General features: G+C 26.0%; 1 protein-coding gene across 2 annotated transcripts in view; it reads right to left on the bottom strand.

Moving 5' to 3' along the window:
- Positions 1 to 26,125, bottom strand: part of LOC107165258 (putative G protein-coupled receptor No18) — a 194,177-nt gene extending 168,052 nt beyond the window's left edge. For both annotated transcript variants that reach the window (XM_015513413.2, XM_015513414.2), the window contains exons 1-2: positions 25,907 to 26,125; positions 1,413 to 1,584 (exon numbers count right to left, since the gene is read on the bottom strand). The gene's annotated coding sequence lies outside the window, so the exon portion shown is untranslated. The remainder of the gene's footprint in view (positions 1 to 1,412; positions 1,585 to 25,906) is intronic.
- Positions 26,126 to 26,706: the final 581 nt, after the last annotated feature.

Here is a 26,706-nt window from a genome sequence, read left to right as displayed (position 1 = left end):
GAATTTTCGCTATAACTTCTTTATAAAAGCTTGTATAAAATCATGATAACAATATTTAAAAATAAAAATGAAAATTTAGATCTGCACAAACTAAATATTGATCAAAAGTAGATTTTAGTTTATTTAAGTTTCGTATGTATTTATTAATTGGACGATCAGTTGTGCAATATTCTCGTGCATATTTATCATTGTTTATTCCTAAGAAAAAAAAATAAATAATATGTAACAATGGACGTGTTTGTATTCCCTCCAAATGGAATACTCACAATGCACTTGAAGATATACCTAGACATCTGTCAGCAATTCGTGGGGAGGGGGGAAGTGTGAATTCTATATAAACGTTTTCTGCATTAAGCCTTTTGCACACCACATAAAATATTGAATATGCACGGAAAAACGCAAACACAAAATATAAAATAAAAAAGCGTGTGTGCTTACAGCCACGGATAAAATAAATGTACATCCGTTATTTTATAACGAAAATAAATAAACGAAAGAGGAGATTTTTAAAGCGATTTTAAATGAAATCAAATAATATTATTTTGATATTAATTTTACGTTATGATTGTATTCAGTCAAAAAGTAAAAATGTAGGAAAACATAACATAATAGGTAACACGTATAGCACTTGTGAACTACTAATGAAAACGAAAATTAATAATATAAATAAACAAAACGAGTATATAAAAAGGTATTGAAAAATGCAATGATTCCAACTGAATACTCTTAAGATTATATTTCGGATTTAGGTATAAATAATTATTTTTGAGAATTAAGGCTTGATTTTTAAATTGCCATTTCATATTATTTTTTTAACTAATTAAAATATTATTATCTTTACGAACTATAACCGTTTATTTATACTTAAAAATTAAAAATAAATGATTCTGAATTTTTAAATTTGAATAATCAACAATAATGAACACTAAACAGTAAACAGTTATAATATGTTTGTCTTTCATATTATTATGTACTTACACTTAATATACAGAATAGTTTTTATTATGATTTAATTACCTGGATTAATGAATATAATTAGTATTGTGAGCATTGCATGAAAAATGCATATCAGACGGTTTTCCATCAATAGCTTAAAATAAACTAAACCTAGGTAACACATTTGAAACACGAGTTTTCAACAATTTATGGTATCCGACGGTAAAAATACCTATTAAAAATGTTATTGGAGTGTCTTTTTAGAATAATTATTTTGTACTAAACATTATTATTGGTATAATTAGGTCACTTGGATTCGTTTACAACTAAAACCATTGTATGAACTAATATATTTTATCAACCTACGTATTATACTTGAAATGAAAGTTGTACCTAATCGCATTTTAATCGTTGGTTGAGAGATACAATATGAAATATATATGATAATTATTTTTCAAATCAATCTTGAAACGTACCTCAGCACAAAACCTATGGCAACGGCACTGTCACGATGGATTTTCTTATCAGTTGTTGCCACGCAGATGTGTTTCTGTCACGCAATGTGTCGTTAAATCCCAGATTCGTCATCTTCAAGATCGTACTATCAACAATAATAATATGCTATTTCTTTCTGCGATATGTGGACACCTGTTACATAAATTAAAAACATATGTTATGAATTTAATAGCAATTCATTTAAAGCAAGAACAAAAAAAATATTTTAAGATTAGAGGTAGGTATAGAAATTATGTAATGCCGCAGAAATATAATAGTGTAATAGCGTGTACGTTATAGTGTTTCTTGGTACATTTGAATTCCTTTGAATTTTCACCTTTGTTCAGAAAATATAAAGGCTAAGATAAAATAGTTATAATCATGACAAAAAATGCTTCTTTTATTTTAAACTTGATTGATTGTAAAATGAATTATGTTAATATGGTGCCAAAAAAAAATAGTGTTTTAGATATTATTATTATAATTTATAAACATGAAACTAAACTAATAGAAAAAGTTATTTTTGTTGTAAGTCTCATAAAACCTTGAGGTACTAAAAACTATTAATTCAAATTTGTGCTTGTTTGGTTAATCTTGATGATCCTTGCACGACCGTATAACAGATAAATTACATTGTTTTGAGTAGGGTGGCTCACATACATTTTTTAGTTTCATAAAATTGTTATAAATATATTATTTTTTTTTATATAATATATAAATACATTAAAATACAATGAATTTATCGAAACGTTCTATAATTGAAATAAACTAAATCTATAGTGTGTATTTTATATAAATAATTTATTTTAATTACCGATCATTAATATACAAGAATATCATTACAAAATTTGTATTTAACAACATCTGCTAATTTTGGAATTTTACTTCGTTACAAAAACACACCAACAATTAATATATTATTAAATTCTAGGTGTAGCCATATAATACTATAAATATTTGTATTATTTATTCGTCAGTAATTTCTCGATCGAAAAATAATAATAATTATTATTATTTTAATTTATTATACAAATGATTTTATAATAATTTTATTTACTTTATGCAGTCATTGAGCTCTATTTTTTAAAGCAATAAAGATACATAGTTTAAATTAAAAAATGGTTTGCTCTCGTATATTAATTTAAGTATTTCATTAAACTTTTATTTAAAAATATATCAATGTATAACGTAGTACAGAATAGTTTGTTAATGGTTTAACTATTATGTGTAGGTAGAGTATCTATCCCAATTTAGTTCGCAGCAACAGAATAATATTTTTTTATGGGTGTTATAAGAACTTACATTTAATCAATAGATAAAGATAGTAGTATGATTTGGAGAGTTCAAACATATACTATCCCTTAGCCCCTAGCCTTTGCGAGTCAATGCCACGCGTTGCCATTCCCCTCAATACCATGCCGTTCCGTGCCAATCCGCGTTGTGCCTTCCTCTATACCTATACATTTTTTATCACTTCCCGATCACACACCATACTACCCCTTTTATTTCCCCTTATTCGTACGTATATTAATAATATTTAACATAAATAAGGTTAGAATCGATCTCATCCAACACCATACCCCTCCTATCATATCAATGCCCAGTGCATGACACACCATCCCCCAATCCTCCTTCAACTATATTACAAAATATAAAAGTGAACAACTTTTAATTACTTTTTAATGATTTGTGCATAGTAAAAATAAACAATTAAACCTATTTCATCACAATATTTCATGTATAAATAAAGCAAAGTATTGTCTAGTAAATCAATTTGAAATATTTACTGAATAACTTGATAGAGAACTTATCAAAGTGGAATTACCATTCACCAGCAAGACAAACACTTTTTCAGTTTAGATCTCAACCCTAAGGTTAATAGTCGAAGTTTCTAGATGTTTATAGAGATTTCTATATGACGTGTACTATGTATATAATTCTTTACCATATGAGTAGGTAGAATAGTAATGTAAAAATTTCGATTGATTAGTAAAAAATTTTTTGATCAAAAGTTAAAGTAATAATACAACAATGTAAATAACAAAAAAAATATTTCGTTTTTATTTCAATTTGTTTACAATATGTATTTTGTATATGTATAACAAAACACCTAATGATGATTGGTTATAACTTATATGGTATACCCTTTGATGTTTTCACGACTACAGCACTAGAGGAATCGCACTTGGAATTCAAATTTTATTTTAAACTGAATAAACTTTATGTTCAGACATTTATCGCTCATTGATTGCTAACGATGTCTGAATATTAACTGTCACGGAGAATGTCGATTGTTTATCTGCTTAGCAATGGGAAATTGATTTTAATTACGCATTTATGTATATTTATTATTTTCTTAAAATCATCGGGTTTTAAAGAGGAAAAATCCAATGACAGTAATTTAATTTTAATAAAGTTGTCGTAAGACATGACAAAGTTACTGGGATTCTGTTCTCCCTTCCAACAAATAAAAAATAAAATTTTTTGATCCATTCATTCTTAATTAGAAAAGATCCACCACCCATGTGTAATAAATGTTAAGAAGACCTAACCATTCAACACATCATCCTATATTGCTCGGACCTTCAAAACATCCGAAATACCTTATCAATACCCAGCAAACTATAAGAAGCTCTTCATGAAGACAACACCATAAAAATATTAAATTTCCTCACACAATTTAACATTGTAAATAATCTTTGACTTACATGTATTTATAATTTATTCATAAGACTATTGTAACCTTTGAAATTTAATTATTAATGTAACTCACACAATGTAACATGCACACAAGGCTAATAATCTTAGATGTCGAGGTCTCCTTTTTCTTTCAATACAAAAAAAAAAAAACAAACAAACAAAAATGTCGTAATTGGAAGTTCCTTCTATAAAACTAATAATAAAGTAATGTTAATATTTTAATTCTGAAAAATAATTTAACCGTTATTAAAAGAAATAATGTTCGTTGGAATTTTAATATTTTTAAAGCATTGAGAATTATACTTACATACTTACAATGCCAATAAATACAGATAGCCTGTAGAAAAGTTTTTTGAAATTAAAAATTATAATAATTATTTACGCACAACTATCATGGTTTAAGAGAGGTTTTTTGACCTCGCTATTATTTCAATTAAAGGATGAAATTTATAAAAATTTAGATTATGGTAATTAGTAGCAATATTTTTAGGAGCATAAACGAGAAATATTAATTTTGTTTGAGTTGTTGTACTTGTAACTATTCTTTTTTTGTATATAAACAAAAAATAAATAAATTTAATAACTTATAAATTATAATAACATATAATAATTCTAATAATTAAATAACAACTTGCATTATTTACTTTTTTACCATGGTAAAATCGAAAAAAAATTTAATTGTAATAAATAATTTAATTTATATTTAAGTATTTAGGTAAAGGGTAAAAACTAGGAGGGCCTAGTTAGACCTAAGAGCATCACTGTGGAGAGTTGTTTTAAAATTTAAAATAATTTTTTTATGATACATATTGTTTCATACAGATTAGAAAGCAACCGAGTGAGCATTTTTATGCCCATATGGCCATATATTAACTATAATATTATATTATATTGTTACTTGAGCTTATTTAAGAAGAAAAACCTTACAATATTTCAGCGCGATAATAAAACACTATTAAATATATATATATATATATAACATGAATCTAGCCTATATAAAATATAGACGTTTTGAAACGTTATAAAAATAAAGCAGTTGGTTATCTAACTCTGATATAATATATAAATAATGTTTTTAACGTAATATTATATTGATACTATCGATATCGAATACAAAATTTTAATAATTATTACGAAATCAACAATATGAACTATATTATATATTACCATAATATACTTGTGTTCATGAATATTTTTCATTTGCATAATGCCAATTTTGGCGTTATGTTTTATAATATAATAATTTTTATCGCACCTGACAAGGGAATACTGGAATACAATGCGTGATTATACATAAAACGAATTCGTGTCACCATTGCAAATAATTCATATTTGTTGTCGTTACACAAATATTTAAAACACGCAAGCTGTAAACAAATCCTATCAAATTGGCACATTCGACGAGTATATATGTGCTAGAGAAACCGGGAGCATCGCATGTAATGGATGAGAATGGTATTTTCGAAGGCAAATAAAGCAACATCGTAAAAAATATAAATAAATAAATTAGAAAACCTGAGGGACCACGTTCAAAACGTGACAGTTAGCTGACACGGGCCAGAACGGATTCGTTTAAATACACGACACAGGAGAAAAAAGAAAGACGAAGGTATTGTAGATGGATTTTTGCTAGATTCCAATTTTTCTTTCTCTACCATTGCACAAAATATTACTGTATAGTGTATACAACATACAATTTGAAGTGGTTTTAATTATATCGGGTTTCTTATCAGCGAATGGTGATAACATATGATCAGATATGCGTAGCTATATATAATATAAAATTATAAAATAATATAAATGTATCCTTTATATACGAATATAAAATATTGTGTACGCGCGCGCACACACACAAATAAGTACGCCTAAATTAATTGTTAAGTATTTGTTATTTATTACGAGTAGCCAAAGATGCTTAATGGAATGGCCAAACTAAAAGAAAACTACAGTAGAATACACGTAATATACAGTGTGATCACGATAAGTGGAAACACTCAATAACTATGTGTAGGCTTCATATACTTTTCAATTCTGCTTTTTTGGTTAACTAATAAACATTATTAAACACATTTTCAAAAAATTAACTATTTTTTTGACACTTAATTTTGCACATGCGCACAAAAATTTTTTTTTAAATAGCGTGATCCATTTTTTACCACAAATTTTTTTTTTTTTTTGTATTATTTAATGAATTTTAGTGGTTGAATTTCAAATAATGTATAATAGATTATTATTACCGACTACGTATTTTATAATCTGTTATACCCATGCAAATAACATAAAATCAAATTGCTATAACTCGGTCATTTTTTAACTCAGAAAAGAAATTCAACCACTAAAATTCATTAAAAAATACCAAAAAATAATAATTTGTGGTCAAAAATGGATCACGCTATTTAAAAAAAATTTTTTTGTGCGCATGTGCAAAAGTAAGTGTCAAAAAAATAGTCAATTTTTTTTGAAAATGTGTTTAATAATGTTTATTAGTTAGCCGAAAAAGCAGAATTGAAAAGTATATGAAGCCTACACATAGTTATTGAGTGTTTCCACTTATCCTGATCACACTGTATTTACATGTTCAATAAAATCGAATAAATTTATAAAAGTTAAAAAATATCAATTTTCCACCCACAAAAATAAAATAATAAAATAAAAAATCATTCATCTCAGATTTCCACTTTATATTGAAAGGTAGAAAAAAGATACTTTATAATTTTAAATAATTTAAAATATAAAATAATAATTTATTATTCTATAGGAGATATAGGTTATTATATAGTCTTATGAATTCAATACATCGCCATAATCTAATTTTTTTGTATACAAATTTGATAAATACATTCTCAGATGGAACAGCGCAGATGATTTTTCCAAAAGATAATTATTTGCCTTCACTTAGATATACATAATAAAGGCTATTGCTTTGGTTATGAATTAAAAACACCATTAATATGTGTAAATGTTAATAAATATTAAATTTTAGATCATGTAAACTAATTATAATATACTACAAGATGTAGTTCAAAAGAACCAATTAACATAATAATAATTATTATTATTATATACTAATCTTGGTCGGTAGGTAATAGATAGTAGTTCATTACGTATAGTAGATATAGCTAATTGTATCTCGGTTAATTCAAATATAAGTTATTTATTCACCCACCAACGAACATTAAGTGTACTGTATACTTCAATAAATGTTTAAATAATTCAATGTACAACAAAACCTAATCTATAGGAAACAATTTCTGATATTTTAAACTTTTTTTTTGTGCTGACTATTATATTATTTACCCACATAAATGATATTTGAGTAAACTTATTAATAATATGACTACTCTTATAAAAACGATTGTAAATTAAACTGTTAGTGTAGTTTCATTATCTTTTATTGGAGTATCAATAACTAACAACTATATTGTTTTTTTTATAAAAACAATTTTTAATGAAGATCCATATTATAATTAAGATATATATATTATTGTTTCATTAAAAATATCATAATTTACTATTCAAAAACTGTATTGATAAATTTCAATAACTTTAATAGATTGTTGTTTAACTCAAGATAGCTATACAGGTACAAAATAGGATACATACATATTATATTATAGGTGAGATGAAACTACATTATGACATCTATTTATATACCTAAATTCTAATCATTCATTTCAACTGGGTTCGATGATGTTGGTATAAATAAATAGCACTTTTATTGTCACGTGACATAATTTCATAATACAACCCAATTGTGAACCACACGTCGATTCATTGAAAACCGAGTTTTCTAGAACAAAAACACATACAGTAACACTAAAAAAACGTTATTTGAAATTAATACAGAAGTCTGAGGTTGGGTAAGAACATAAAAAATAAATGCCTATTTTACTCCATATTAGATTTCTTGACTTTATTACACAGCACGATTCGATTATTACTAATTTAAATATGTGCAAATTAACTACTAACCAATGGTATTCCGTAGGGAATCAGACATTTCGGCACAGCTGTTCGGCGCCAAGACAAAAAAAAAAAATTATTTATTTTTTTAATTGTATAATATGTATAGTCCATATTAAATAAGGTGCCTACTCAAAATCGTTATTACCAAGACTAAGATTTGTATGCAACAGCATGTTTTTTTGCGACTTCTGATTATTGATTTTGTCAGTAATGTCCACGAATCACCTCATGATGAGATGAATGATAGTGTTTTTATTTTGCATGTTTTACATATTTTGGATAAAATGCATATTAATGCATATTTAATAAAATGAAAATTATTGCATATCTCGATTATAAAAATGCGAAAAATGCATGTTTTATAGTATATTTCGTAATTAATATTTATAATTTAATATTAATATTTTTTGTAATCGCTTTGCTATAATTATTTTTTAATAAAATGCAAATAAAAAAAAAAATTAATGTTTCATATTTAATTCTAGCCCTGCTGATTAAAGTATAAAACTTAGTTTTTTTGTCAAACACAAATTTTATTTTTATAAATACAATCCTATGGTACAATAGGTATGCGATTAAAGATTGAATAGTTTGACGGAGAAAGATAAACACAATTAATAAAAGTATGTCGGTCAATATTAAATCTAAGATAGAAATTAAAATGCATATTTTTGTAAATAAAATGCATATTTTACAATTTTTTATTGCATACAAATCCTAGCCCTGGTTATTACTATCAAGTTTTAAGAATATTTTTGTTTCAATGTTTAACCTATTCAAGTTCTATACTCAGGCTCAGGCACATAATATTGTTTTCTTCATTATTTCTCGTTTTATCACCTAATAATAATTATTACATAACTGGATTGTACTATTGAAGATTTTATTACGGTTATTTTTCATAATTGTATTTAAAAAAAAAAGCTGCGCCAAAATGGCCAGTGCCGATATGTCTCGCACCGAAACGGCAGTGCCGAAATGCGCGTCATGCCTTTGGGCGAATTTTTAAAAATTGCAATGTGTTTGGGCAATTTAGCTTAATGCGTTTGGGCGACCATTTTTTATTATTTATTTTGAATACCCTGGAATGCTGTATTTTATCAATCCATTTTACCACTTATTTTGAAAGACTTAGGACTGTCCGTGAATTCCACGGGTATGATTAAAAATGGATTGTTTATTTATGTGTGTGCGCGTGTAATTAAAAATTGAAATGATTTAGATTTTTTTTAAATGAAGTTAAAATATAATTAAAATTGAAAAAATATATTTGTTTTTTGTTTTATCTTATAATCATTACAATTTTATCTTTTATATTGTGTCGCACCGTCCGCACACTGCACGCCAATCACTTGTTTAATAATATTTAATCCTCAGTACTACGTCGAACCACGACCTTTGCTCACTAATTATGTCTAATCTAAAGATAAATTATAAACAAAATACGAAAAAGCTGGTAAGTGGGTATCGCTTTACTGTACATTGGGGGTGGGGTGGACCTCTGACTAGGGTAGGTTAAATTTGAATGCAATGATAGGTATCATTGTATACGAAATACGATTCTGAACGGAGACGGTTTATCTGTCTAGGATATATTATAGATTATTAAAAATTTTCAAATCTTAGATTTAAAAAAAAGATTTTTTATGAATTTCTAGCTTAAAAAAATTTTTCCTACAATGATGTTTCGAGATTTCTCTATAGCTACTTGAAGGAAAACTAATAAAAAACTTAGTTATTTGTAATCCTTAGTTATAAACACAAAAAATTTTATGATTTTTCAACTTAGAAATTACTTGCAAATTTTCGCGTTTTCGACAGATTTCGTAAAAATTTGAACTATAAACGCTTATAAAAAAAAATGGTGACTCACGATTTTTAATTTTTTTTAGTTACAATAAGAACAACTCATAAGGTTTATTGTATTAAATTTTATTAAATTTATTAAATTAAGTTTTTTTGGTCGTCCAACATTTTTTTACCGACACTTCAAAAAAATTAAAAATTTCAGCGGTCTATAAATAACTCAAAAAATTAAAAAAATTGTGAAAATTAAACTGTATATAGATAACACTAACATAAACATTTGCTGAAAATTTCAAGTATTTACAGTGATTAGTTTTTGAATTACAACCATATAAAAAAAAGCGGGTAAGTCGTGTATGTCGCTCTGCTGTACAGTAGGTTACAAGTGCGTTACTGTAATGGATGGAATTAAATTTGAATCCAATGATATTATATCATTGTATACAAAAAACGATTCTAAGCGAAGACGGTTTATCTGTTTAGGATATATTATAGATTATTAAAAATTTTCAAATCTTAGATTTAAAAAGAAAAATTTTTATGAATTTCTAGTTTGAAATAATTTGCGAATTTTCGTGATTTTTACATATGTTGTCAAAATTCAAACTTTGAATGCTTGTAAAAAAAAAAATTGTGACTACGCATTTATTTTATTTTTCAATTTTTATTGTAAAAATATATTATGAGCCTTGTATTAAATTTTCAAATCTTAGATATAAAAAGAAAATCTTTTATGAATTTCTAGCTTAAAATAATTTCTGTATTTTCGTGATTTTTACATAATATGTTGTAAAAATTCAAACTTTGAATGCTTATAAAAAAAAATTGTGACTATGTATTTCTTTTATTTTTCAACTTCTATTGTAAAAATATGTTAAAATGCCAGTAAACAGCTCAAAACAAATCTAAAAATTTTATCAAATATATAAAACGCCTATATAAACATTCAGTCAAAATTTCAAGTATCTGCGGTAATTTGTTTTAGAGTTACACCAAAATAAGGAAATCGCTAAAAGTGAAAATCCAATGTTGTAAAAATTTAAATTTCAAATGCTCATAAAAATTTAATTTGAATTTCCGGTGGAATTTTTATTTGTGATAAAGATTGAAAAACTTGTAAGGAGCCTTGTATTAAATTTTCAAATCTTAGAATTAAAAAGAAAAACTTTTATGAATTTCTAGCTAAGATAATTTGAACATTGCCGTAATTTTTACGTATTTAGTCAAAATTTGAACTTTAAATGCTTATAAAAAAAAATCGTGCCTACGAATTCTTAATATTTTTTAACTGCTATTGTTACAATGTGTTAGAAGCCTTGTATTAAATTTTCAAGCTTTTCTACCGAACAAATAAATTTTTATCGATATTTATAGAAAAAAAAATTAAAAATGTTGAAAAATTAAAATGCCAGTAAACAGCTCAAAACAAATCTAAAAATTTTATCAAATATATAAAACGCCTATATAAACATTCAGTCAAAATTTCAAGTATCTGCGGTAATTTGTTTTAGAGTTACACCAAAATAAGGAAATCGCTAAAAGTGAAAATCCAATGTTGTAAAAATTTAAATTTCAAATGCTCATAAAAATTTAATTTGAATTTCCGGTGGAATTTTTATTTGTGATAAAGATTGAAAAACTTGTAAGGAATCTTGTATTAAATTTTTAAATCTTAGATTTAAAAAAAAAATTTTTTATGAATTTCTAGCTTAAAATAATTTGTGAATTTTCGTGATTTTTACGTATTTTGTCAAAATTCAAACTTTGAATGCTTATAAAAAAAAAATTGTGACTATGAATTTACCTTTTATTTTTCAACTGCTATTGTAACAATATGTTAAGAGCCTTTTATTAAATTTTTAAGCTTTTCTGCCTAACAAATAAATTTTTATCGATATTAATTTAAAAAAAACTAATAATGATCGAAAATTTGAAATGCCTATGAATAGTTCAACTTAAGTCGAAAATTTTAGAAATTGCATGGTGGATAGAATATACTTATATAAACATTAGGTGAAAATTCCATATATATAGGGTCATTTGTTTTAAAGTTACTTCAAAAACCAAAATCGATTTTGTCGAAAAATGAGTGTGCGTAAAATTTCCCGTTTTTCCCTTAATTTTTAGTTTGTTTTTCTCAATTATTTAGAAAAGTATTAAGAATTTTTTTACTTTTGACTCCCCAAAGTACCAACTAGATTCACTTTCTGATCAAACGAGGTACTGAAGTCAAAAATCGAAGCATTTTTACTGCCCCAAAACGTGATGACAGACACAAAAAAAAAAAAAAACACACATCATGGTAAAATCAATACATTCATCGCTCCGCTCAGAATCTAAAATCAATTTGGTCGAAAACTGGTTTTGCATAAAAATTCCCGTTTTTCTGTCATTTTTTTTTGTTTTTCTAGATTTTTTTGAAAACTATTGGAAAATGTTTGCTTTTGACCTCTATAATGCACCAAGGATATTCACTTTTACATCGGAAACCACCTCCAAAGTTTGAAATTGAAGCATTATTTCGACTAGTTATGCTGTACACAGACACACAAAAAAAAAACACATCATTGTAAAATCAATACATTCATCACTTCGTTCAGAATCTAAAATGATAATCTCGATCACAAAATTCAGGAATAAAAAAAATATATTGTCTCGCCCAAACACATTACTTTTATTATACAGGTAAGAAGGCAATTCGCCCAAACGCAAACCGCCCAAATGTCCTAGACCCTATTCCGTATAATATTGGGCGATGTTTTATAAATGTAATTGTTCGTTTTGTTGGGTACCACACGATTGCGTACGATGTTTCTTTTTGAGAACACGATTGCGTACGTTAAACCATTAACTGTAATATTTACCCCAAAAGTCTAACGATTGCGTACGTTACGATTTACTGTGCAATGATGCCAAATTTATGTTTTTATTTTTGATCAGTAAAATTTAAATTTTGGAAAAATGACTTAAGTTATGGTACCACTTAAAAATCTCAATTTTCGACAAATATGTTAGAATAATATTGTACGAGTCTACAAAATAAAATAATAAAAAATAATTAAATGTTAAAATAATATAATAAAAAATAGTTATTCAATAATAATAATAAAAAAAATTATGTAAGTAACCCCTGTTCTATAAGTTCAAAGCAAATGGCAACAGTGCTTCAAAGCTGCAGATAAAAATCGTGAACATTAAATGTTCACGATTGCGTATGTCGATAAAGACCGTACGCAATCGTGTTTTACCGGTATTGTCGATGCATTTCAAATCAAATAATTAATATATAATTATTACAGCGTATAATTTTCTAATTATTATATCGGTTAATGATTAGAAATGCCATGTATTTTTAAATAAATAACAATACTATGATCTTAAAATGTAATTAGTTACATTAAAGTTTTATTAAACTAATTATTATACTTCTAAAGTATTCAATTTCAGTCACATTATTTTAATTGTATTTAAAATAAAAACTTCAAAGGTATTTTTTTTATAAGATAATAATTGATTAATTCAACAGGCGTTCAGAATAATATTGTTGTAGGCATATAATAGAAATTGATTTTTATAGTTGAAATAAATGTAGATTAAGAACGCTTCAAATAAGTATTAAATTATAAAAATTAACTAATATAAATGTTGAAAGACGTTTTTATCAAACTAAATTTATGAAGTGTGAAATTTAAGTAATAAAAAAAGTAATGAAATGTACAAGAAATTAAATTTTTTTTTTAATGTAAATACTCGTTCTTATTGAAATTGTTATTAAAATTGTTTATTGCTTAGACATTTTTGCTTTTATAATGCAACAGCAATACTACATTAAAATTAAATAATAATACGATAATAGGTCAGCATTACCTATTCACCGCACGAATTCATTAATATTGTTGAAGATTTTTTTAACAATTTAAAGTGAATTATTTTTTAAAGCTATGCTATTTTAAAATATTAAAAAATGTGTATATAAATTGAAATATTTGTATTAATAATTAATCATTTGTCTCTTAAAAAAGTTTCTACATTTAATTACCTAATTTAATTGTTGGTAATTTTAAAATGATTTTCAATGATTATTTTATATTATTTTTTATGCTGAAAAAAGGTTAACCATGTTATAACTTTGTCACTAGTTGATAATTCTTTGATAATGAAAATATGTTGATCTCGATTAATCATCATAAATATAATATTGATTTCTCGGTTTAAAACTAGTGACGTGTTATGTTTTCGGTGTTGTACAGTTTATGTAGCAGTGCAGCAGTTAAATATCATATTTCTATTTCAGTATAAAATAATAACGTTTAATAAAATCGAATAATACATTTTTTAATCATTAGCAGTATGATTTAGAGAGTTCAAATACACTAGCTCCTATCCCCTAGCCCATGCAAGTCAATTCCGCACGCTGCCATTCATCTTAAATCAATTTGAAATATTTACTTGAGATAATTGGTTGTATGATAGTAGATTCGAGTAATTGTTTCTATAAGACACCATTCTAAATATTGAAGTCTTAAGAGTTCTGAAGGTCGTGTTGGTGGGATATATGTAGAGGTTTTCTTGTATATGATTGCATTATCAATGATTGAATCGTCCATGTTTAGAAACACTTAAAAATTTAATTTTTAAACAATGAAAAATAATTTTACAAAAATAGAATAACAATTTGACGCTAGAATGATTGTACTAATATAGTACTGATGATATTGTAGATAATACTCTGCTTTATTTATACTAGAAATATTGTGATGAAATAGGTTTAATTGTTTTTTTTTTTTTTTACTATACACAAATCATTAAAAAGTAATTAAAAGTTGTTCACTTTTATATTTTGTAATACGATTGAAGGAGGATTGGGGGATGGTGTGGCATGCACTGGACATTGATATGATAGGAGGGGTATGGTGTTGGATGAGATCGATTCTAACCTTATTTATGTTAAATATGATTAATATACGTACGAATAAGGAGAAATAAAAGGGGTAGTATGGTGTGTGATTGGGAAGTGATAAAAAATGTATAGGTAGAGTAAGGCACAACGCGGATTGGCACGGAACGGCATGGTATTGAGGAGAATGGCAGCGCGCGGCATTGACTTGCATGGGCTAGGGGCTAGGGGCTAGTATATGTTTGAACTCTCTAAATTACACTCTACTACAGCAATGGATATTTGGATGTCTCTACAATGCGTGAAGTCCATGCTCCCTAAGAGCGGCATTAACTCACCGTAAATGGATTCTAAAAGTACTAATTGTATAATAATACATCAGCAAATGAGATTTATCATTTATTCTATATAAATATCTAAATATGTTCAAATTATACAATTATTTATATTTCGTTTATTTATTCATACAACACACGTAAGCAATGAAGAGATAATGTACAATTTGTAAACATACAACAACAGTGTTGATTCTAAAATAATATACTAAAAATAATTGGAAATATAATACCATCATCGTTTTAATTTTACCTCTGGTTAATATTCATGTCTAAAATATAAATTTTGTCATTAAGATATACGATCTACCCAAGAAAATATTATGGGTTCACTGACCGAAAAGAAGTTTAAAAATCCACACATTACATATATTGTATAAATGTTATAAAATATTTAACTGTGTCTTAAAATCACATAAAATTCACACAACTTGATCGAGAAATATTTTAGTAAAAAAATTAATAGAAACTGCCATTTAATAACAGAGTATAGACACCAAAGTAATTTAAAATTATGCATCTAAAATGTTGTTGAACACAAGCTTAAGCTTATGTACGTAGCTCGTTGTATGGATGACATGCAGGTATTGTTGAGGTTTTATACTAAATTTTCGTGTGGTCGTTTACTTTAAAGACTAATTTGTATGGCGTTGTAACAACTTCTTGTTGTCATAAATCTAAGTGTTTATAAAAAAAAAGAGCGACAATTTTTGTCTATCATTAATAATTAGTGATTACCTTGATAGTTAATAGATCTTTGAAAACAACTATTACATGCACCATAAAATAAATGTTCTAAAAAAATAAAGTGGGTAAGTCGTGGATGTCGCTCTGCTGCACAGTAGGTTACAAGTGGGTTACTGTAATGGATGGAATTAAATTTGAGTTCAATGATATTATATCATTGTATACGAAAAACGATGCTGAGTGGAGGGAGTTTATCTGTCTAGGATATATTATAGGTTATTAAAAATTTTCAAACCATAGATTGAAAAAGAAAATTTTTTATGAATTTCTAGCATAAAATAATTTGCGAATTTTCGTGATTTTTACGTATGTTGTCAACATTCAAACTTTGAATGCTCGTAAAAAAAATTGTGACTACTATGAATTTATTTTATTTTTCTACTGCTATTTTAATGTTAGGAGCTTTGTATTACATTTTCAAGCTTTTCTACTCAAAAAACATTTTTTTATCGATATTAATCTAAATAAAAACAAATAATAATCGAAAATTTCAAATGACTATAAATAGTTCAACTTATGTCAAAATGTTTTGGTGGATAGAAGATACTTATATAAACATTCGATGATAATTGCATTATGGTCATTCGTTTTAAAGTTACATCAAAAACCAAAATCGTTTTTTGTCGAAAATTGACTGTGCGTATAAATTCCCGTTTTTTCCTTAATTTTTAGTTTGTTTATCCCAATTATTGGTCAAAAGTAAATACTGGGAATATTTACTTTTGACCCGCCTAAAGTACAAACTAGATTCACTTTCTGATAGAACGAGGTGCTGAAGTCGAAATCGAAGCACTTTTACTGCCCTAAAACGTGACGACATACATAAAAAAAAAAATAAAAAAATAAACACACACCATGGTAAAACCAATACACTCCTCGCTCCGCTCAGAATCTAAAATCTCGTCAAATATTTGATATTAAATATTGATATATTTATAGAATAATTAAGAATTTATCCATCGACAGCCTTTTTTTATATTTGTATAATCAAATATTTATTATGTAAGAAGAGCCAATAACTAACTCTCTTAGAAATTCAAAATTATTTTTTTCTTATCAAATTTATCATAAAAATTGTAGTTATTGGTGCTATAATTATGTTTTATATGTATACATATTTCATTTAGATATTTCTTTTTTTTAAGAGGAGATTTTGTAAAGAGAAGAGTGGTCACATATAATAAAAGCCACACCTGAAATAGGAGTCTGTGCAAGCCTACGTCATAAACGTACCAAAAACTGTATAATTTTGGACATTTAACCTAAGTACAGAATATAGGTTATTTAATTATGATTTGTTCAAGTAACGGCATGTATATGTATTACAATTATTGAAAAAAAAAACACATTTTAGTTAGGTAACTCACTGATCTCTATTCAGTGTCGTTTTCGCGTTTTTCGAGTAAGATGAGATATCACATATATAAAATTTAAATTTATAAACATAATATAATACTGATTTGACGTGAATGAGGTATAGTTACTTAAGTATACAGTAAGTGTATATTTTTAATAGATATAAATATAACTTCCATTATATTCAAGTATATATTTTTGAACATTATATTTTACGTACGATATAAAATATTATGAATGCAATTAAAGACATATGCATGTCAACAAACGTAGAAAGATACCACATAATACATTTTACATTCACAACAATTGATTTTATTATTTTTTTAAATCAGACTGATAAGACCTATTATAAAATTTAAAGGTACGATTTTTATTCGAGTCATGTCAAAGACTTTTATTGATATTTTAATACACTAGTTATAAACATTGTAAAACTGTATTTTTTTGTAAATTTTAAAACTAAAATATCATAAAACCCTCTAATGCGCCCCATACGATAACGTATAGTAGGATAATCACTCTAATTTTAAAAATAACAGAGCAAAGTTAATTATTGTGAAAGTACATTACGTTCTTTGTTTGTAAGACGGGGTTTATCCATATGGTTAAAATAATATTAAAATTAAATTATAACACTCTAAATGTAAATTAGGAAATACGGCGTTGTTAAAATTTTTCAAAAAAACATTTTTCCTTATTACAAGATTGATGAATAATTAATACCATTAAAATAAAGATAAATTGTTTTCATAATAATATGCCGATACGTTTGTATTTATTATTGGCTATAACGTTTTTCCAATTTTGTCATGTTAGTTTGGTTTATTTAAGGTATAAGGATAGACGTTTATTTTCTATTCGAACAACTATCATCATTCGTCGGATATAATAAACAATATACTTATTTCTGATTAAAATGTTGTTTGATATTTCATTATTTACATCTAAATTTATAAAAATGCATAAATAAGTGTCAATAGCTTCGTATCCAGTATATAAGAACAGTGGTTATCTCAACCACTTATTCTTATTGTTTTTTTTTTTTTTTTTATGTACATTTTAAAATATTCTTCTGCCATTTAGAGACCTTGAAACAATACATTTGGCCGGAAAATTGATGAAATTTTAAGACGATATTCGTAATACCAAACTACAATCGTACATTATATATTTTGTTTTATTTATATTGATTAAAATGTATTACATTTAAAATTTAAATTAAAGATCAAAAGCAATGGATGTATAATATATAAATAAACATAGATGGGCACCAATAAATTAATTTCGATTATAAGTATGGCATATATTATTTAACTAAACCTAATAGCAGTAAAAAATAATTTCAAAGACAGATTTAAGTTTATATTTTTTTTAATTGGTAAGTCGTTCATAGCGCTAAAACTAACCCTGTCACATAAACATTCGTTCTGGAGCAATGATTTTAGTTTTATCCTATGGGATATAATAATAATAAAATTGCGTATAAATTTATAAATCGATAAATTTAAAAAAAGATGGTTGTCTACTGATTTTAATGGATGTAAATATATAATAATATTATTATGTAACTACTAAAGTTTTTACAGTGCAGATCACATGTAGCTAATAGTTATAGTCACATAATGTATCGTTAATATTATATTATCATTATGTGTTAAAAAAGAAAACCTATTCAACGTATCATGTTCTATATAAGTCTCCTGCTCCTCTCACCACAAGAACATTGGCCATTAAAAACTAACACTATTTCCCCAGTCTCCGATATTTTATTTTCATAATGAGATACATCTGCCTCTGTGATGAGAGTTCGTTCATATAAAATCGATTTTATTCTATTTCTTTACATAAATCTATAATTTCTGCCTCTATGATGATTAATTTCTAATTTAGCAATTTTATTTCTACGTTTCTAATGTAATTATTATAAAAAGAGCCTTATAATTCCACGTAGACTTTTATGGCCACATATTTGTACTCGTGACCTTTTAACCAAACCACTAATGGAATCCGACTACAAACAACCGCATTGTGTGTTCGGGTAGTTTTTATTTTGTGACAGAACCGCAACCGTAGGTATACTGTCAACAGAATACCTACGGCGCGGCGATCCGTTGAAGACGTATTGTATAGATAAACCGCTTCGTTTTATCGAAATATGACGGCGGAAGAAAATTATTGTTTGCAGTCCGTTGAAAATTTATTGTACGTATAACGCGGACTTGATATACGTAAGAATATTTTAAAAAAAGAGCACCCATGGGAGACGGATTATTTGTTTAATCTATAAAGTAGGTATAAGAGCAAGCACGTTGAGGGACCTAGTTCGATTTCATTGTAGACCAACGTCTAAAATGGTACACTATATTATATCAAACGTATACTTTGCGAAATAAACATTCACTTGAAGAACTCCGCGTATAACTACAAGCTTATAATACTTTGTCTGCAGATCATAAATTATGCCGTACCTAACCGAACATTAGAACATAATATTACATTGTATACGATGAATGGGATTTAAATATAAAAACCCATTAGTTGTAAATATAATATTATGATATTCATAAATGGCATACAGTTTTTATGCATTCATTTATGAATACTAGCATGCATGACATATGCCGCGTTGTTTGAGTAAGACATAGAACGTATGTGACTTTCTGTTGAAATAAATTTATTCTGTAACGATAAAAATACTCTCTAATCGTTTAAGTCGTAAATCGGTTCCATACTGATTATAAAAATTGTATAGTTTCAATTTTGTTGCTTTTAGGAACCAAAAACTTTTAAAATCAAGTCATGCTAGGCAACATTTAATTTATTTGAGAAAAAAGAACAAATCTTCATTTATATCCATATCAAAATACAAAGTAATAATCTACTTTTTAATTCTAGAGAGGATTTAAACTTAATAATATTATAGAATTTTAATCAATGCAAAATTATAATTGATTTGTACAAAAATATCCTTACAAACAACTTTTTACTTAATTTTTAGGTATGCTGAGCGTACCAATGATTGTCTTGTTTTAGATTTAATACTATAATAAGTAGTTACGTTATATAACAATTTGTTATTCGGTTATAATATTAATATTTAATTCGTTGATCATACATTTAAAATTAATCGAGTAATTGACGCCAAAAGTTTTAAAATATTTTAATATGGAATAAACATTAAAATATTTGGTAAAACAATATGAAATTTATAATTTAAAATCGTTGTTTGTTGTAATTTTAATGTTATTGGTATAAAAGACACATCCAAGTTCTGTGTAACGTTTAATACTACCATAATTTACAAAATAAATATTTAATCCAACATATAAGTTTTATTTTTAGAGCTTATATTGAGATGATATCTTTGAAAGAATTATTATGATAATGGGTTGAGAGGAGTGGTAAGGTAACAACATTTGGTCAACCACTTCAACATCCTCGAGCTCCACCATACTAAAATCGTTTATCATATTATGCAGCCTGCAATACATTAAAGTATTATTTTCGATTGCCAAAAATTACAGTATAGCATATTATTTTTCTCGATTAATATTGTCATTTTAAAAACTATAAAAATAAACCACTTGGATAAATATTTTTACAATCAAAAGGTTTCTAGAATCCAGATTTACAAAAGGTAAATTTGTATTTTTCAAACAAAATTTAAATCAGATTTAAAATTTTTTACTTTCGGTTTTAAAAATAAAAATAAAAATGTTACATATACATGTAGCACTTTAGTCATTAAATGTTATATGAAAATTAAAAAATATTTGTTAAAACAATATTTATTTAATTCGTCAGGTTTTCATGTTAGACTATATAATTACATGAATTAAAAATAATTTATAAATATGTGTAATTTATTATTTAAACTTCAAGCTATAATATCAAACATAATATTATAATTTAATAAATATTTCAATGACAGAACACCGCTTATACCATCATAATATAATAAAACTGTTCTAACTGTCCTAATCACTGGAATAATTATGTTTCATAAGCCAAAATATTGAACTAAAGTCAATGAAAATAGCGTGTCTTAAAATGAATGAATGTTATGTGATATGTTGTTCATCTTGTCCAAAACCAACTATGATGTATTATTATAAATTTCAAAAAAACTTTTATAAGACATGATTGTCACATGGAATAAAAAATATTGCCTGTTAGCCGATAGACTATAAAATAAAAAGATTAAACATACGTGCTATCATAGCATACCTCATAGAAAGAACAAGTGTAATGGTTTAGGCAAATTTTAAGTAAAACAAAATTCGTCTTGCATGATATAGTAAAAAGATTCTTAAGTATAGCCATATTTTCATCATTCAAAATTAATCATTGAATATTGAGTCCATATTAACGTGTTTTTTAGATTCTGAGCGAAACTATGATTGTATTGATTTTACAATGTTGTATATTGTGTTTTTTTTTGTGTGTACGTACACGATAAGTTGTCAAAATAATGCTTCGATTTTTAACTTCAGTAGCTTTTACGGTTGGATAATGGATCTAGTTGGTGCATTGGGGAGTTCAAATTTTTTTTGGAATTTCCCAATATTGTTTTTAAAATCACCTTGAAAAACAAAACCAAAATTAAGGAAAAACGGGAATTTTTACGAAAAATCAAATTTTGATATGGTGTAACTCTAAAAAAAATTACCGTAGACACGTGACATTTTCAGCAAATGTGTATACTGGCATTTTATATGCATGATACAATTTTCAAAATATTTCAAAATCTTTCGAAGTTATTATATACATTTGATATTGTCGAACTTTTTATTATTTTTTTTTTTTTTTTATAAATGAGAGTAAACTTTAATTTGTTTCATATTTGTTCAAAAAGCTTCAACATTTAATACAAGGCTCCTAATATATTGTTACGATGACAGTTGAGAATATTAAAAACACATAGCCAAAATTTTTTTTAATGAGCAATTTTTTTTTTTAGATTCTGAACGGAGTGATGAATATATTGATTTTACAATGATGTGTGCTTTTTTTAATTTTTAATTTTTGTGTCTGTCACCACGTTTTGGAGCAGTAAAAGTGCTTCGATTTTCGACTTCAGTACCTCGTTTGATCAGAAAGTGAATCTAGTTGATACTTTGGTGGTGGGGGGGTCAAAAGTAATAATTTTTTAATAATCGGGATAAACAAACTAAAAATTAAGGAAAAACGGTAATTTTTACGCAAAATCAGTTTTCGACAAAATTTCGGTTTTTGGTTTAACTTTAAAACAAATGATCATAGATATATGAAGTTTTTACCGAATGTTTATATAAGTATATTTTCTATCCTACACGAAATTTTAAAAAATTTCAACTTAAGTTAAACAATTTATAGGCATATGAAATTTTCGATCATTATTAGTTTTTTTTTTATTTATATCGATAAAAATGTATTTGTTCGATAGAAAAGCTTGAAAATTTAATACAAGATTTTTAACATATTGTTACAATAGCAGTTGAAAAATAAAAAAAATTAATACTCACAATTTTTTTTTATAAGTATTCTAATTTTGAATTTTGACGTAAAATTTACGTAAAAATCACGAAAATTCCGCAGATTATTTTAAACTAAACATTCATAAAAAATTTTCTTTTTGAATCTAAGATTTTAAAATTTAATACAAGGCTCCTTACAAGTTTTTCAATCTTTATCACAAAAAAAATGTTCACCGGAAATTCAATTTAAATTTTTGAGCGTTTGAAATTTAAATTTTTACTATATTGAATTTTCACTATATTATATTATCTCATTTAAAGATTTTCTTATTTTGGTGTAACTTTAAAACGAATGACCGCAGATACTTGAAAATTTCACTGAATGTTTATATAGGCATTTTCTGTATTTGATAAAAGTTTCTAAATGTTTTTTCTTTTGAGCTGTTTACTGATATTTTAATTTTTCAACTTTTTTAGTTTTTTTTTCTATTAATGTTAATAAAATTTTATTGTTTGGGTCAAAAAGCTTCAAAATGTAATATAAATCTTCCACAAATTGTTTCAATAGAAGTTGAAAAATATTAAAAATACATAAGCACGATTTTTTTTTATAAGCATTTAAACTTCAAATTTTGATTAAATACATAAAAATTACGGCAATGTTCTAATTTTCTTAGATAGAAATTCATAAAAGTTTTTTTTTAGATCTAAGATTTGAAAATTTAATACAAGGCTCATAATATATTTTTACAATAGTAGTTGAAAAATAATAGAAATATATTATAGTCATTATTTTTTTTATAAGCATTCAAAATTTGAATTTCATCAGAGCAACATCCACGACTTACCCGCTTTTTTAATTTTTTATTAGAAATAAACAATCTATACAAATATATTATACAATAAGCTTATGTGCTAAGTAAAGACAGGACGTGATAAATAATAAGCAATTAAAGTTCCAAATTTTGACAAAATACATAAAAATCACGAAAATTTGCAATTTATTTTGAGTTAGAAATTATAAAGATAAAGATCTATAATTATAAAATTCAAAACAAGATTCTTCATGAGTTTGTCTATTTTTCTGAAATAAAAAATGTCTACTGGAAAGTCAAATTAAATTTTTATAAGAATTTGAATTACAACATTGGATATTCATTATTCATTCAATTTCTCGTTTACCGATGACCTTATATAATTGTTATTCAATAACGAATAAAAACTTGAAATTTACATGATATGTTTATTTTATTAATTCCTATACTTGATAAGATTTTCTATATATTTCATCAATTATTTAGTTATTTATAGACATTTAAAATGTTCCGTTTTTTTAGTTTTTTATTCTATAAATGTCAATAAAATTATATCCGTTGGGTTAAAAAACTTAAAAATTTAATAAAAGGTTTCCCATAAATTTATATATAATAGCAGTTGGAAAATATTAAAAATACCATAACCAATTTATATACCATATACATATAACCATTTAAAGTTCAAATTTTGATTTCAAAATTAATTTAATTAAAAATTTACTGATTCTTTAGTGGTTAAAAATTTATAAAACGTTTAAATTTTATAATAGCTAAAGATTGAAAATTTAAAACAAGATTTCAAGTAAGTAGTTAATCCTGCTGCAAAAAAATCTATAAACTATTCAAACATAGTTTTGTTGTTGTTACGTATTATTAATATAAACGTATCATATAGACATTTATTGTTAATAGTATAAATTATAGTTCTACTCGCTAATAACCGATGGAAATTCTCTACTGATCATAGTATGATACTTATGATTATTGTTAGTATAAATCGTATATTACGTGTAATATCATATAATATAAATGCTGAATATGCAACATTTGTTATAGTTATTTTAAGTTCAAATTTAAGTGTAATTACATATTAAATAATCAAGTATAACAATTTTAGTTATAGTTGTAATTTAAAAATATAAATCGTGGGTACTTAAATTTCTAGACTACACTTTATATTCTAATAATAATAGCTAATGTCGTTAATGACTTATACTAATACTTTATAACAAATAGTATATACCTACTTTGAATGACTGAGTGAGTTGGGTTGTTGGGTACTTAATGAATATGATTTGATTCATTTGGAATTTATCTTATAAGTATCTAATTTTTTATTTATTTTTTTTTTTTTGAATTAATATAGTACCTATAACCTAAACCGTCTCCACTCAAAATCGTTTTTCGTGTACAATGATATTATATCATTGAATTCAAGTTTAATACCATCCATTACAGTTATCCACTTGTTACTTGCTTTTTTAAACTGTTATTACCTACAATTCATTGATAGACATCGAACTTGAGGATTTTCAAAAACCGTCATAACTTAAAAATGTATAGGACAAAAGATTCACACAAGAACTAGGGTAAAAAAATTCATCACTATATTTGCGTTTCATCTACAAACATTTTTTACGAAACATTTATTCATGAATATAACGGAAAGCAATAAAATTCTGGCAACCATAACATAAAAAAAAAGATATGTAAAACATTAAGCACGTACGTATAAGCTAATGCTAGCGTTAACACTGCTAGGTACCTGGTTTATCATATATAGGTAAAAGCCGTCTGACATTGAAATCATTCGAATAGTTCAAAATCAAATTGCTTTGTGAATTTTTGGTATTACGTTCAATCATATTCAACACTGCAGTCTATCATACATTTTAATAGTCTATAGAATACTTTATGAGAAACAAAATTTTAGCAACACAATATGACGTTTCAGGTTTTTTGAATATTTTGAAAAAAAATCACGATTTCTTCGAGTTCCATGATCATATTATATTATAATTACAACAGCAGTCATCGTGAGCACTAAATAAACTGTTTCATTCATCATCTGACATTTACGGTAAGTTTGATAATTTTAAACTCTCGAAAAAAACGATTCAAGTCCATTCACCCCTGTATGTACAATACAGTTGATTTTAGAACGGTAAACATATAAAATGTGTACATATTGAGTGCTTAAGATATTTTTAACTCTTTGTTTATGACTATTGTATGTATCATTATAATACAGACGGATAAAACAAACGAAAATCGATTTTTTCTGTTCAATATTGTCTTACACGACAGAAAAGAATAAAATTTAATAATAATAATTGACTATGATTAAAAAAGAAAAATTCCAGTATCTCAGGCGTCTGGTGCGCATACACATACCTCAAAAAGGCCACAGTAATAGTATCCGTTTGGTGCTCCAACTTCGGACACCAAATCCGCCGAGAAACAACAACAATAATAATAATAATAATAAAACAATAATGAAACAATTTGATCAAATGTTAAAAACGATAACCAATAATCACGGCTATTTTGAATCTCGCGAAACGATCCGATGTATCATCCCGAGGTTTTCGTCAGAGTTCCGTTCGCATCGGCGGACTATAATCGACAGAGACAACGGTAAAGTCTATACGCGAGCCCAACGTGTTCGCGAGCGGCGCTTACGGACTCCCTCGTCGTCGCTTGGCCCGACCATCGCCGAACGAATGACGATGGGGTGTGTATGCGTGTGTGTGTGTGTGTGTGTGTGTGTGTGTGTGTGTGTGTGTGTGTGTGTGTGTGTGTGTGTGTATTGGGTTAAGTAACACATTTTTAGTTGTAGCTATTGTACAATACTTTTGGGTTTAAAAGTTTTTTTTTTATAAATTTTATACCTGAATAAACTTTTATGACAACAATGTTAAGTAACGACAACTTATATTTCATACACAATAACAACAATTTGACGTTTAAAAATAATATTGATACTTTTTTTTTAACGCGTTTGAACGCACTGAATTAACAACAAGTATACTCATCGTACACAAAAGTATAAACACGAATAAATATGATTTTTTTATTTTATATCAAATTGGTTAAGGATAAACAAACTTCGTCTCTCGTCTCATTGGATTTTAAGAGTTTCACGTAGATACCAAAAACGGATTTCGGTTATATTTATATAATTATTCATATAT

This window comes from Diuraphis noxia, unplaced genomic scaffold, assembly GCF_037042655.1.
Source record: "Diuraphis noxia isolate RWA-SAM2 unplaced genomic scaffold, SU_Dnox_SAM2 contig0004, whole genome shotgun sequence".
Lineage (NCBI taxonomy): Eukaryota > Metazoa > Arthropoda > Insecta > Hemiptera > Aphididae > Diuraphis > Diuraphis noxia.
Note: the sequence above shows the minus strand (reverse complement) of the source record. Positions and strands in the feature narration are given on the sequence as shown.